The sequence below is a fragment of the Physeter macrocephalus genome, chromosome 5 (assembly GCF_002837175.3).
Source record: "Physeter macrocephalus isolate SW-GA chromosome 5, ASM283717v5, whole genome shotgun sequence".
In the NCBI taxonomy this organism is placed as follows: Eukaryota; Metazoa; Chordata; class Mammalia; order Artiodactyla; family Physeteridae; genus Physeter; species Physeter macrocephalus.
This window is the reverse complement of record NC_041218.1, coordinates 19070732-19080875: the sequence shown is the minus strand read 5'-3', so window position 1 is coordinate 19080875 and position 10144 is coordinate 19070732. Positions and strand designations below refer to the sequence as shown.

The 10144-nt window shown below is 44.3% G+C and overlaps 1 long non-coding RNA gene across 1 annotated transcript in view; it reads right to left on the bottom strand.

Moving 5' to 3' along the window:
- LOC102988675 (uncharacterized) overlaps nucleotides 1-9712 on the bottom strand; it is a 17680-nt gene extending 7968 nt beyond the window's left edge. The window contains exons 1-3 of the long non-coding RNA XR_008617315.1: nucleotides 9610-9712; nucleotides 7607-7755; nucleotides 1247-1538 (exon numbers count right to left, since the gene is read on the bottom strand). This is a non-coding gene — a long non-coding RNA (uncharacterized lncRNA). The remainder of the gene's footprint in view (nucleotides 1-1246; nucleotides 1539-7606; nucleotides 7756-9609) is intronic.
- Nucleotides 9713-10144: the final 432 nt, after the last annotated feature.

Here is a 10144-nt window from a genome sequence, read left to right as displayed (position 1 = left end):
AGCAACTGACAAAGGATTAATCTCCAAAGTATATACATAGCTCATGCAGCTCAATATTAAAGAAACAAACAACCCAATCCAACAATGGGCAGAAGACCTAAATAGACATTTCTGCAAAGAAGACATACAGATGGCCAAGAAGCACATGAAAAGCTGCTCAACATCACTAATTATTAGAGAAATGCAAATCAAAACTACAATGAGGTATCACCTCACACCAGTTAGAATGGCCATCATCAGAAAATCTACAAACAACAAATGTTGGAGAGGGTGTGGAGAAAAGGGAACCCTCTTGCACTGTTGGTGGTAATGTAAATTGATACAGCGACTATGGAGAACAGCATGGAGGTTCTTTAAAAAACTAAAAATAGAATTACCGTATGCTCCAGCAATCCCACTACTGGGCATATACCCAGAGAAAAGCATAATTCAAAAAGACACATACACCACAATGTTCATTGCAGCACTATTTACAACAGCCAAGTCATGGAAGCAAGCCAGGTCATGGAAGCAACCTAAATGCCCATCGACAGACGAATGGATAAAGAAGATGTGGTACATATATACAATGGAATATTACTCAGCCATAAAAAGGAACGAAATTGAGTCATGTGTTGAGACGTGGATGGATCTAGAGACTGTCATACAGAGTAAAGTAATTCAGAAATAAAAAACAAATATCGTATATTAACACATGTATGTGGAACCTAGAGAAATGGTATAGATGAACCGATTTGCAAGGCAGAAGTTGAGACACAGATGTAGAGAACAAGCGTAGGGACACCAAGGGGGGAAAACTGCGGGGGTGGGGGGTAGGGATGGTGGTGTGCTGAATTGGGCGATTGGGACTGACATGTATACACTGGTATAAAATTGATGACTAATAAGAACCTGCTGTATAAAAAATTAAAGCAATTATCTCTCTGCCTCCTTAAGACATTTTCAGGAAAGGCATATATTACCTTCCACAGCTTTCTGTGATGGAATTGGTATTTCTTTCGAATGCAGCCCTGCACGGAGACATGCCTTAAACAAAACAACCCAGCTAAATTCAGGGGCCAGGAGTAATCATGACATGTTTAATGTGCCCTGGATGCTGGTGACAGTGGTTGAACACTTCATGTTCATTTGCTCACCTAACCCTTACAGCAATCTTACATTTATCCCCATTTCACAGAGGAAGAAACCAAGGCTTAGCAGGGTTTAAATTTTTAAAAATATTAAACAACAAACACTTATTTCTCACCGTTATGGAGGCTGGGAAATCCAAGATGAAGGCGCCGGCAAATTCAGTAAAGTCACACAGATGTGAAGCGGTGAAGGAAGGTAGAAGCGGTAGAAATGCAGGAGTATCTGGCTCCAGAGTCCATGTGTTTCTCCCTCTCCCCACACTCTGTTCTTCCTCTGTTATAGAAGATGCTATGTCTTGGGAAGGCAGCTGTGCTCACCACTGCACCACCAACACTGGGCTATGTCTCTGGACATCACACAAGTGAATTGCTGGAGTAGCACGAACCCAGTTAATCCACACAATGCACCTGTGCTGAGCAAGATGGCGAGAGTCAATCCTCTTTGGCTTTTAACTTTAGAAGCCTTCACAGGAATATGCTTCTCAGTTCATAGTTACCCTCTCAAGCAAAGCATTCCATGGCTTAACTATCTCAGGAGACCTTCAATGCCTTTCAGAAGTGCCCATTCACTCAAAATTTGGAATGATGAACGGGCAAGGAAAATCAGCAAATCAGCAAATCCAAGATATGGTCAAGCATGGGAATAGATGCTTAACTGTTGTTCGGGGACAGAAATAAAAGGGATATAAGTTTCTAAGATTTAATATGGACCCCAGAGTATGCTTCAAGATATGTTTCTGATGGATTTACAAGGATGTCCTCCTCACCCCATCCATAAAATCGGGGCAACAGAGAACACAGGTAGGGGGATGGGTGCAGTCCATCAGGGCATAACTTCTGAAATCAGAGGGCAGAGTTGGGGAGAAACGAATAGTATAAACTTAGGACCGGAAGGAATTTTGAAAAGTTATCTAATCTGTCCCCCTAAATCATCTAAGGCAGGTTCATTTTATTTTGAAAGACCCCCAGGGAAAGACACTCAGAAACCTCTTTTTGGTAGAGCCATTGCAGTGTTAACAACTCTCGCTTGCAGAGATTTAATCCCCCTAATTCATCACCTGCTGTAGCAAACACAAGCTGAGGGGGTCTATTTTTCCTAAGGATTTACACCCCTACATACTTCCAAAATGTGTGTGAGGCAACCCGCTGACAGAGTTGGCTCAGAGTTTAGGGAAAAGAGAATGTAAAAAAGCTGACCGTTATGTGATGTGTTGCCCTAAAGAGAGACAAAGGATGGCCTCAGTGTGTGAACATCTGGGCTGGACTTTGCATAATTGAAATGGAGCAGAGAGAGTCCCAGGGCTATAGCTGGTGCAGAGTGAAAGAACAGTTTGTAAGTTGCTTTGAAATAGTCTAGGGAAAGAAGAAAGTGGCAATAGGTAAATTCTGACACAGTAGAAGGTTTGAGGAAGTAATCCTCAAATTTTAGGGCCTTAGTTTATAACCTGTGTCACGGAGGGTCCTTAAGGAATCTGCGCATCTATGTGGGGAAGTTCAAGTGAATTCTGCCATCATTCCAAAGCTGGATGGATGAATGATCTATAAAAAGGCAAGTCCAGGTGGTAGAAAGAGTAAGGGACCTCCTGGGAAAGGGAGAACCTGTGGTTCTAGTGGTGGCAGCAATTAGGGAAGACGTTGGCCGCGGGCAGGGATGCCGGCTAAGCCAGGACGGTATCTGCTGCAAGGGGAGAATGAGGCTTGCTACCATGTGTAGCACAACAGGAAGGAGACTCATCAGTCTCGGTGAAGGTACTATGCTGACCTTTAAGGCATCGCTACGGAAGAGTGTTTCATGCGGACAGGCTGAAAGAAAATGCAAATGTTGAATGAAACTGAGTGAACTGAGGGTGAGGAGCCTTAAATTGGCTGGAGGCAATCTAGGCTGTGTGAAAACACACTGTGCATAATTTGGAAGCTAGAAATACTCCTTCTCTTCATTAAGAGGAAGATTGTTCAATCATGGTGTTCCCATTTTTGCTATGGTTACTACTGCGAACTCAACTCTCTAATTAAACTGGGATCCGAGGTGCTTTACCAAGACCAAACACCAGGATGGATATCATGGTGTGAAGGTGAGGCAAACCTTGCACAGTTCCTTCAGAGGCAGAAAAGAAAAACTAGTAGAAAAGGAAAAGGAAAAATGAAAAGAAAGGGGACTGAGGGCTTCTCCTTGTGGACCCTTGTGTGACCTGCACCTTAGTGGGAAGTCCGGGACTTGGATGGAAGGAGGAGCTAAGGGATGGATGGATGGATGGATGGATGGATGGATGGATGGATGGATGGATGGATGGGTAAGTGGATGGAGGGATAGGTGGATGGGTGGGTGGTGGATGGATGGATGGATGCATGCATGGATGGATAGGTAGGCAGATGGATGACTGGATGTTTACAGTTAAAAGTTTACCTAGAATAGCCATAAAGCAGGAAGGGGTGGGAGGAAAATATGGACAGTGCCATCGTTAGCTATGTGTAATAGACAAATTCTGGGGCACTGGCAGCACCCCCCCATGCATAGGCCTTGAACTGGTGTTGGTTTAGGTGACTATATCAGCAGCTGTTGTTCTAGCTTTTAACTCCTGACATTTCCTTGCTCTGTGACAGCTCGCTTGTCTGGTTTTCTTCATTACTCTCCGGCCATTGCCTCTCAGACTTCCGAGCTGATTTTCCTCTACCTAAGCTCTAGATGTTAGAGTTGTTCACTCTCAGCCCTGGGCCATGTTCTCACTTACTTTGTATTTTCTCCTTGGATGAACTCACCCACTGCTGTGATTTTAAAACCCTCCTTATCCTGATGGCTCTAAAATTTATCCTTCTTGGCCAGAGCCCTCTCTGAGCACTAGATTCATATGTACAAGGACCTACTCTTCAACTCTGACGTCTCAGAGGCAGCTGATGCTTCACGTGTCTGAAGCAGAGCAGTTTTCCCCATCCTGCCCCATCTGCTCCTCCTCCCGAGCTCTGGTCTTGGTACTGGCACCTGCCCCCACCCAGTTGCTCAGACCAGAAATCTGGGGAGCATTCTCGGTTCTACCCTTTATCTCACCACCCCTCTTCCCAATAAAATACATCCCAACACCTGTTAGGTCTGTCTCCCAAATTTATCTTGAATCCTTTCCTTCTCTTCTCTTCATCTCTGCTGTCATAACCTTGGACTAAGAAGCCAGCACATTTCTCCTCTGGACCCTCAGTTGCTCCTAACTGACCTCCCCATTTCCACTGTTCCTTCCCAGTAACCAGTTCATGCTGTCACCAGAATGATCTTTCAAACTAAACCCCAAAATGATGCATCTGCTTAAAACTCTGTCATTGTGCCCCACTGCACTGCCAGTAAAATACTTCAACCTGGCTGTGAGATCTAGCATGGTGTGAGATCTAGCTCACACCTGTGAGATCCAGCTGAGTCCTGAGACTCAGCCCAATTCAGCCTCTGGCCACACTGGCATATAAGGTTCTCACATAAACTCAGCTCTGCCCTGCTGTGGGGTATTGTTCGTGTGGTTCCTTGGCCTGGAATATTCTTTCCCTTCCTTTTGAACGACTAATTCCTACTTCTTGTTCAGAGTTCAGCTTAAATGTCACTCCCTCAGGATAGCACTTTGAACCACCAATTTATATAACACCCCAGTCTTGGTCTGTTGAGGCTGCTATAACAGAATGCCATAGACAGGGTGGTTTATTTAGACCAGAAATGTATTTCTCACAGCTCTGGAGGCCAGGAAATCCAAGATCAAGCTGGCAGATTCTGTGTCTGGTGAAGACCCTCTTCCTGGTTCATAGACGGCCACCTTCTCACCATGTCCTCACACAGTGGAAGGGGTGAGGGAGCTCTCTGGGGTCTCTTTGATAAGGGCACTAATCCCATTCATGAGGGCACCACCCTCGTGACCTAAGCACCTCCCAAAGGCTCCTCCTAATACCATCACACTGGGGGCTAGGTTTCAAGATATGAATTTGGGAAGTGGACCCAAACATTCAGTCTATAGCACACCCCCCAACCATTCTTCTCTACCATAGCAGTCTGTATGTCTGCATACTACTTCCTCTCACTTTGTAATTTATAAATTTATATGCCTATTTTGGTAGTATCTTTTTCTCTCTACTAAATTATAACTCTATAAAGGCTGGTGGTACTTTTTTTGTTTGTTGTTCACAAGTTTCTATTTTCTAGGAATCTGGAACTGAGAATCAGAGACGGTGTCAGTCTCTGCTGGTTGCCTGCACTGAAGAGAAATCCTCCGGGAGCTGTGGGAACGAGTCTCTTGCCAGAGAAGAGAAAGCAAGAGGAGAGACTCCCACAGGAGCAGTGACATAGACCCAGTGGTGGAGAGACAGAGACAGAGACCCAGAGAGAGGCAGATAGACCCCTGCTTGCTCTGGTTTTGTTTTGTTTTTCCTTATAAAATTTCAGAATCCTCACACCAATCCCCTTTTATCTTGGGCTAGGCTGAGTACATTTCTATAACCTAAAACCAACAGGGGCTGGTTGGAGACAGAGACAGAACAATTGGAAAAAATTTCCTTAGCAATTTAAGCAAAAAATACATATCTTGAACTACTCGCTGCAACTGACCCAGTGACAAATTTCAGGAACTGGGGCATGAGCTCTCCACATCCCCATTGATTTGCCTGTTACCTGTCTCTGGCTTTGGAGGGCCCTTCTCTGATCTACAGTCTCTCCAACTGTCTTCATGCTGGAATGTAGCTGTGGCTGAGGAAAGTCAAGTCTCTGACCACCCAGACACCGGTCACCTGGAAGCAGAGTTAGATGTGAGCCCTGGAGTCCTCTCTCTTTGCAGCTGCAGCACTGTAGAAGCCATTCAGGGCAATGATGGATTTTGTGTTTCTGCCTTTGAAGGACGGGGCCGGGCTAATGCAACATATCCTTCCTGAAAATGATGCATGCCTAGGTGCTTTAGGTGCTTTAGGATATGTGATTTCTGAAGGGTAAACGTGGCCTTAAAGGGGGAAAATTGTTCTGCTTAACTATGCAGAGAATTCCCAGCAGTTCCTTTAATTTGGTTTTCTCCAATAGGGCACATTTGCATTTACTGACTTGTGGCTTTTTAGAATAGCAAATGAATCTCTCTCTTCTCTGTGTTTCATTGAATGACTAGGCGGTCTCTAAGCTACAGTAACATTAGCCAGTCCCCCTGAGATTTGGAGGCCCGTCCATCTAGCTGGGTTGTTTCTTTTCCTCCACCATCCCTCCCCCACATTTTTTCATTTTAGATCTTTCTGGTCATGTGAGGACTGGGACTCAGAAATGAGTATGTATGTGTGTGTGTGTGTGTGTGTGTGTGTGTGTGTGTGTAACACAGAGATGCAATAGGATGGGGATAGGAGAGAGGAGAAAAAGTGTATGAAATCTTGCTTAGGATAAAAAAGATCGCTTTGGTCTACAGCTGAAGTTAGTAAAGGGAAGGGGTGGATGTTTTTATTGTTTTACAATTTAATGTTTTATTAGCCCATCACCGTGTGGCACTTAATATTTGGTGTTAGTGACACATGTTACCAGTGGCTTCCCCCCATCCAGCAGTGAGGAGGGGCAATTCTGAGTAGAGAGTCTGTCACTCCCGTGGTCACGTGGCCCCTGAACTCCAGAGCCTGAGAGAGCAGGGGTTCCTGAGACCGGCGGGCTTTGGAACTCACATTCCAGAACATCACAGCTGCGTGAACAGAGAGAGAATTTCCTATACTCTAGCAGAGAAGCCAAGTTACTGAGGTTGATCTAACACACCCTTTGTGGCTGGACGTTTTGTTTGCTCCAGTGTTTTGCAACTACAAATAAGGCAGATCAGGAATCACTCACTGGGAACGAATTATAGGTTGAGAAGAAAAGGGTTGAAACTTCTCATGAGGAACTCTGAAAATGTGATAGAATTCCCTAAAAAGGCAAGAAAGGCTACCAAACAATCCCACGATGCACTGGAATTACTAACATGTAAGATAATAACTTTTAACCAAATTGAGTTTGCGCCCAGATTGTCCTTTTGATTCATTTAAGTAAGTTTCTTAGGGTCAGATGATCTAAATCCATGCTTAGTGGGAGAGAACGAGTCTGGGAGTCAAATATCTTGGTTTTGAGACACTATTTTCCCACCCAGCCTGGGCAAACTGCAACATTTCTAAGCGTTCCTTCTCTGAAAATAACAACTACTTCACCTGGTTGTTAGAAGGATTCGATGTGATATGGTATGTGAAAGTATTTTGTAAACTGTGAACCATGAAGAAATTATTATTCCTCCTCTAGGCTACTAGCCGCAGTTTTCAGCAATGGTTGATCAAAATAGTGAAAATTCTTTTTCCACTCGCACAGCATCTTATAGGCACACGATATTCAATATTTGTGTGCTTAGTGCTATAGTTGCTCTGTTGGCTTCTCTGGATTCATCCCGAAGCCAGAACCCATCAACTTGTTCTAGGGTGTGTTAGGATTAGAACCTTCTAGGGCTATATATACTCTGGGAGTAACTTACATTTCTGGAACTGCCAAGTGGAATTCAAATGATTTCATTTCCTTCAGCAGTATGAATCTCCTCTGATCATCTTCAAAGTTCCTCTTGCGTGCTTAGATGGAAGGCATGGTTCAGGAGCACTGCATCCATATCTCCTATAGATCCAAACTCTAACATGACAAGAAATTCTCTTAGGGAGTCTGCCCCACGGGGCATTCTATAACGTGCTGACTTAAAACCCATCCAGGATTTAGTGCAACATTTATTACGCACCTGTTTGGCATAAGGCACGGGGCTAGGTCCTGTGGAATGTAGAATACCTGTAATTCCACTCGTCCAAGGTAAGACGCCACCCCAGATCTATGTAAATATTCACACAAAGCGAACTGACGATTATTTATAAAAAGAGTCTTGCATTTTTGCTGGTAACATGCTCTGTGTGGTTTGGTAGGTGACACAACGATGTCACTAAACATTCCAGGGCCATATTATCACAAAAACACAAAAACAGCACAGGGCCCAGAAAGGCTCCTCTGGTGGACACTGCTTCCTTATTTGCCAGAAAGCAGTATGGCCCGAGCGTTTCTTTTCCTTGACTGTGAGAAACTTACGGCAAAATAAATCTGGCTGATGATAAAGCCTTAGATTCAGCCCACTCTCAGGACCAGACAGGTTGTCAGGAGGGCACCATGGCCAACTTGCTGATGAAGTTACAGGCACAAGAAAGAAGAAAGGGAGAGCAATGATCTTGGCTGGTGGCTTTTGAGGGGATGCCTGAGCAGTTGTTATCTTGATAACTTCTGTTTCATAAAAGGATGTCAATTTTGCCAGTTTTTCTTGTCATTGACTGCATAACATTTACCCTTGGAAGTGATGTTACCACATGTATCAGCTCTTTTCCAACTTAAAATGGGAGGAAGTTGATATAATCAGTGAAGTTGACATAAGCTTCTACAAACAACCGTGGATGTGGATTTGGTGGACAGACCAAAGTCTTCCAATCCAGGCTTGACAAAGCCTGCCCTGTGATGACCTGCTGATGGATGCTCACCACCATCTTCCATGGGCTGTTTAGACTGTATACAGTCAACGAGTGCCAATCAAGTAAGCATCACACAGCTGAGAATAGACACAGTTGTTCAAAAATGGTAACTATGTCTCCCCATTTTCACCTTCAGAGTGGTGCTTTCAGAGATTCATTAAAATATATTGCTTTGATTGTTGAAATTTAAGAAAAATTACTTCTTTCACAGTTTCAAGGTTTCCCAGAGCTTAAAGAGTTTTGAATAACTGATTGCCAAAGTGGTACAATGTAAAAATAGACCTGGAAATTTCTCTTGGCAGTAAGAATTGCTGCTAATTCGATATAGACCCATACATTCTGGAGAGAGGAATATGTTTTTAAGGCATTCAGGTGCCAGGGATACTCCAAAGCCCGTCACATTGGGGGTGGGGTCGGAGGGGCGTGTCTCTGTAGCTTTCCTGCGTTCGTAAGAGGATGTTGCTCCCACCCTTGGCCTTGGCCAGGAACACTCCTCAGGCATATGGGGCTGGATACTCAGCCGTAACGTAACACGCCTGCCCTCTAGTGGTTAGCAGGGAGTGTAAGCGGACTCAGCGGCCCTCTGCGAACAGCGCACTGCAGGCTGCTGGTTCCTGGGCTTTCCGATGTCAAACACCAGGGAAGGTCCCCAATACACATTTTGGGGGCTAACATAGGGTTGTCATTTTTTTCAATCTGGTTAAGTAAACCTGACCAAAAAAAATGTTAATCTTCCATCACAATTAGCATCATTTCATGAAGAAAAGACATTTTAATGCCAAAAAATACAGGAAGGAAAAAATCACAGAATACAGGATAATCTTATAAAATGAAAAATGTAGCTTTTTAGGAACTCCCCAGATTGATATTTTTATCATTTGCCCCTGATTGTAAAAAAAAAAAAAAATTTTTTTTTAATTTTTCTTTTAATTTTTATTCAGAATTAAGATTTGGCTCAAGGCTCAATTCCTGACCCACTTACCCATGGTTCCATGGCTTGGGGAGAGGTACTTTCTGTCTCTCAGCCTCAGTTTTCTCAGTCATAAAACAGGGACGATAAGTCCCCTTTTCGGGACTGTTGTGAGGTTCCAGTGAGATTCCATATGTGAAAGGGCTTTGTGAATTGTCAGGAGGCAGGCAGAGGTCAACTACACCCAGACTCCGGAGCCTGCGGGCACGCTGGTGGTTTTCCGCTTCCTGTAGGATTGAAATGACGTAAGAGATGCTTTCACTCCAGCCGTGCGGACAGTATGGTTTCTCATCAGAGATTCTGCTTTGAGGGGCGAAGTATTCTTTCTCTGGCAACAGGGCTGTTGACTGCAAAAGGGCTGGGGAGTCACGAGGGGTTCTGGGGGTCTCTTTTGGTGACAGTATTGATGGCACAAAGTGGGAGTGAGTCGGGGTCTGTCTGTCCTGTTTGGTGTTTGTGTTCTTTTCCTTTCTAGTGCTTTGCCTTTGGTTTCCTGACCGGATGAGGACTCTCTAAATGCCCTGCAACGTTCCTCCCCCTCCTCAGA